This window comes from Leopardus geoffroyi, chromosome B1 (assembly GCF_018350155.1).
Source record: "Leopardus geoffroyi isolate Oge1 chromosome B1, O.geoffroyi_Oge1_pat1.0, whole genome shotgun sequence".
In the NCBI taxonomy this organism is placed as follows: domain Eukaryota; kingdom Metazoa; phylum Chordata; class Mammalia; order Carnivora; family Felidae; genus Leopardus; species Leopardus geoffroyi.
The window spans coordinates 44659-49743 of record NC_059327.1 but is presented as its reverse complement, the minus strand read 5'-3'; the positions used below and the strand labels follow the sequence as shown (position 1 = coordinate 49743).

Genomic DNA, 5085 nt, shown 5'->3' with positions numbered 1-5085 from the left:
TATCCAAACTTGATTCACGGTAGAAGATTTTGCCTTAATACCTGTTACGATCCCATGAATCAATAGTTCACAAAAATCCTTATTTATAAACTCTGCTTTAAATTAACCTTTTAGCAGCACCTGGGTGGCTCAGTCAGGTAAGCATCTGACTCTTGGCTTTGACTCAGGTCATGATCTCACAGTTTCATCAGTTCAAGCCCTGGGTCAGGCTCTGTGCTAACAGCATGGAGCCTACTTGGGATTCTCATTCTCTCCTCTCTCTCTCTCTCTCTCTCTCTCCTTCTCTCACTGCCCCTCCCCTGCTCACACTGTCTCTGTCTCTCTCAAAATAAATAAATAAGCTTAAAAATTTTTTAACAAAATAAAATAAAGTCTGTTTTAAAAAAATGCACTGAGAGGCTCCTGGGGGCCCAGTCAGTTGAGCATCTGACTTCAACTCAGGTCACGATCTTGTGGTTTGAGCCCACGTCGGGCTCTGTGCTGACAGCTCAGAGCCTGGAGCCTGCTTCGGATTCTGTGTCTCCCTCTTTCTCTGCCCCTCCCCTACTAGTGTTGTGTAACTAACTCTCTGAAAAATAAACACACATTAAAAAACATTTTTAAAAATTAAAAATGCACCAAAGAGGCCAGAAATCTACAGAGCCAACGCAAAGTGATGCTCACGTAAGACCCAGGTATAATCGAGATGAAACATGATTGTTCTAGAGAAGCTGAGCTTCCAGAAGACACTTCTTATTGAGCACCTATTATATGCTTACCTGCTGCTCAGTCATAATGCATTAGCTGCTATAACTACTAAGTAATCTAACAACAAAGTCACTGCTCTCAGGGTAGCATCAGTCTTATGGCAGTAAAGCTAACAAATTAATGTCAACAGAATGATGATATAAATAGGAGCATCTCCCAGAACAGGTACCGTGGAACACCTATTCTGGTGGTTATGCACAGCTCTTATTTGTGAAAGGGTCTGTGTAAGTTTGGGAAATGCCAGCTTGGCAAACATTAACGGGCGTCTTTACTGAAAGATTTCTCTGAGTCCATGTGCATTTTAAATGTCTAAGAGGGTGGCATAGTGAGCAATGTTTACCATCATGTTGGACCACAGGAAGAGTTCCTTGGGGAGACACTAGGGCAGATGCTTGTGTCCAGAATCAGCGCTAAGTTAGTGGTAGAGATTAATCAATTATTTGCATTCTAGCCAGGCTCCAGAGTGTAGGAGGTCTGGAGGAACGGACTGTGTCACTGAGAGGGTGTAGGTGGAGAAGGGAGCGAGCACAAGGCAGTAGGGTCTTCTGCTGCCAGCTGCAGAGCAAGGACAAGAAATCCCGGCACAGATTCTAACTCTGTATGAGGCTGGAAGACAGTGGGGTGAGTAGACAGAAAAAAGAGACTGAGAGATTTTCAAAGGAACCAATCGATCTCACTGATGGATTTCCAGCATCAGTGGCAGCGTCTATGGCAGCATCTGGCACAAAGTAGGAATCTGAGTGAGTGGGTATAGGATTGAACTGAGTTCTGGAATAGTGGGGACCAACTCTGTAGACATGAGGAATATGGCCAGGGTCTCCTGGGATCCGGATGGCTGGAAAGAAGAAATGGTGGTCCATGTGGAAGAGGACATCATGAATATTTCCATTTCTTCTAAGGTAACATTTCCCTTCTATCAAGAGCCACAATCATCTTACAAGAAGTTAGCTATTTCTGTGTCTTTCTGCCTTGAATAGGTTACCTTTCATTGAGTCCCAACCATGAAGTAGCACTGGCAGCCGCATTACACATGCTTGAGATAACACTCTGAGGTTCACACTGTCTGATAGATCAGGACATTGAGGTTCAGGTGTTGTTAAGTCATCTTCCTGACCCTTAGTTAAGATATAGAACTAGGATTTGGTGGGGTTTTTTTTTTGATTTTTATTTGTTTGGTTTTTTGGTTTGTTAGTTTAGGATCTGAATTCATACAAATTAGATTCCAAAGCCTGTGGTCTTAACTGTGGTGTCATCTTAGCCAATGAGCCCTTTGGGGAAGGTTAAGGGCAGGGTCTGGCACCACGTAGAACTCTGTTGGATTTTCCTATGAACCCTATGACATGGCTGGCACCGTGCCCTATGAGATCTGAATGCAGCCAGTGGTTACTGAAGAAATGAAGAAACCAAGCACATACATGGAACTAGGTGCTCACAGGGTTTCCTTGAGGCTTTGGCACCAGTGGGTCTAGAGCACAGGGTAGGAACTGGGAATTACTAGGAAATATTTCTGAATAATTATGAAAGCCCAATCTCAGAGTTTAGGTTTGATTCTTATTGCAGTTAAGCTAACAAATAATGTCAACAGAATGATATAAATATGAAAGAGGGAGTCATGAAAGAAAATGAAAAAGGGTGCGTCCAAGGTGGATCAGCTTGGGAAAGCTATGAAATAGGACTAGAACTCAGAAAATATTCCCTGAAAGAAATGGTACATTAATGAATGGAGGTAGAACTTTTGGAGAGAAATGAACCTGTATATAAGAGTAACCACGTGAAGGTAATGCTCGCTTCGGCAGCACATATTCTAAAATTGGAATGATACAGAGAAGATTAGCATGGCCCCTGCAAAAGGATGACACGCAAATTCATGAAGCTTCCACATTTTTTTGCTCTTCACAGATGACATGATGTTCTATATGGAAAACCCAAAAGATTCCACCAAAAAACTGCTAGAACTGATCCATGATTTTGGCAAAGTTGCAGGATATAAAATCAATGCACAGAAATCGGTTGCATTGTTATTCACCGACAATGAAGCAACAGAAAGAGAAATCAAGGAATGGATCCCATTTGCAGTTGCACCAAAAACCATAAAATACCTAGGAATAAATCTAGCCAAAGAGGTGAAAAATGTACACGCTGAAAACTACAGAAAGCTTATGAAAGAAATTAAAGACGACACAAAAAAATGGAAAAAGATTCCATGCTCCTGGATAGGAAGAACAAATATGGTTAAAAGGTCGATACTGGGGCACCTGGGTGGCTCATTCGGTTGAGCGTCTGACTTTGGCTCAGGTCATGATCTCGCAGATGTGAGTTCAAGCCCCGCGTCGAGCTCTGTGCTGACATCTCGGAGTCTGGAGCCTGCTTCGGATTCTGTGTCTCCTCCTCTCTCTGTCCTTTCCCCGCTCATGCCCTGTCTCTCTCTGTCTCTCAAAAATGAATAAACGTTAAAAAAAATTTTTTTTAATTTAAAAAAAAAAGTCGATACTATCCAAAGCAATCTACATATTCAATGCAATCCCTATCAAAATAATAACAGCATTCTTCACAGAGCTAGAACAAATAATCCTAAAATTTGTATGGAAACAGAAAAGACCCCGAATAGCCAAAGCAATCTTGAAAAAGAAAACCAAAGCAGGAGGCATCACAATCCCAGACTTCAAGCTATACTACAAAGCTGTCATCAAGACAGTATGGGACTGGCACAAGAACAGACATTCAGATCAATGGAACAGAATAGAGAACCCAGAAATGGACCCACAAAGGTATGGCCAACTAACTTTTGACAAAGCAGGAAAGAATATCCAATGGAATAAAGACAGTCTCTTCAGCAAGTGGTGCTGGGAAAACTGGACAGCAACACGCAGAAGAATGGACCTGGACCACTTCCTTACACCACACACAAAAATAAACTCAAAATGGATGAAAGACCTAAATGTAAGACAGGGAGCCATCAAAATCCTAGAGGAGAAAGCAGGCAAAAACCTCTTTGATCTTGGCCACAGCAACTTCTTACTCAACACGTCTCCAGAGGCAAGGGAAACAAAAGCAAAAATGAACTACTGGGACCTCATCAAAATAAAAAGCTTCTGCACAGCAAAGGAAACAATCGGCAAAACTAAAAGGCAACTGACAGAATGGGAAAAGATATTTGCAAATGACATATCAGATAAAGGGTTAGTATCCAAAATCTATAAAGAACTTATCAAACTCAACACCCAAAGAACAAATAATCCAGGGAAGAAATGGGCAAAAGACATGAATAGACACTTCTCCAAAGAAGACATCCAGATGGCCAACCGACACATGACAAAAATGCTCAACATCACTCATCATCAGGGAAATACAAATCAAAACCACAAGGAGATACCACCTGACACCTGTCAGAATGGCTAACATTAACAACTCAGGCAACAACACATGTTGGCGAGGATGTGGAAAGAGGATCTCTTTTGCACTGCTGGTGGGAATGCAAACTGGTGTGGCCACTCTGGAAAACAGTATGGAGGTTCCTCAAAAGATTAAAAATAGAACTACCCTATGACCCAGCAATTGTATCACTAGGCATTTATCCAAGGGATACAGGTATGCTGTTTTGAAGGGGCACATGCACCCCAATGTTTATAGCAGCACTATCAACAATAGCCAAAGTATGGAAAGAGCCCAGATGTCCATTGATGGATGAATGGATAAAGAAGATGTGGTAGATATATATATATATATATATATATATATATATATATATACACACACACACACACACACACACAATATATATATACAATGCAGCATTACTTGGCAATCAAAAAGAAGGAAATTTTGCCATTTGCAACTACATGGATGGAACTAGAGGGTATGATGCTAAGCAAAATTAGTCAGAGAAAGACAAAAATCATATGACTTCACTCACACGAAGACTTTAAGACACAGAACAGATGAACATAAGGGAAGGGAAGCAAAAATAATATAAAAACAGGGAGGAGGACAAAACATAAGAGACTCATAAATATGAAAAACAAACAGAGGGTTGCTGGAGGGGGTGTGGGAGGGGGGATGGGCTAAATGGGTAAGGGGCATTAAGGAATCTACTCCTGAATCATTATTGCCCTATATGCTAACTAACTTGCATATACATTTTTAAAATTAAATTTAAAAAAAAGTAACCATTTGAGGGTACATTGCTTAAATGGGGTCTTCAGAATCCATGAAGTCCTTTGATACCTGCTCTGGGATCTCTACCTGCTTGAGAAACACATTTCTAGTGGAAAGATGAGGATTATCCCACATCTCTTAACTCATGCTCATGATGAGTTGTTTTTTTTTTTTTTTAACATT

At 41.0% G+C, this 5085-nt stretch overlaps 1 non-coding gene across 1 annotated transcript; it reads left to right on the top strand.

Annotated features, from left to right (window-relative positions):
- The first annotated feature begins 2527 nt into the window (after positions 1–2527).
- On the top strand, positions 2528–2634 carry LOC123596530. Its single transcript, XR_006711706.1, has one exon. It is a non-coding gene; the product is annotated as a U6 spliceosomal RNA (small nuclear RNA).
- The last annotated feature ends 2451 nt before the right edge of the window (positions 2635–5085 follow it).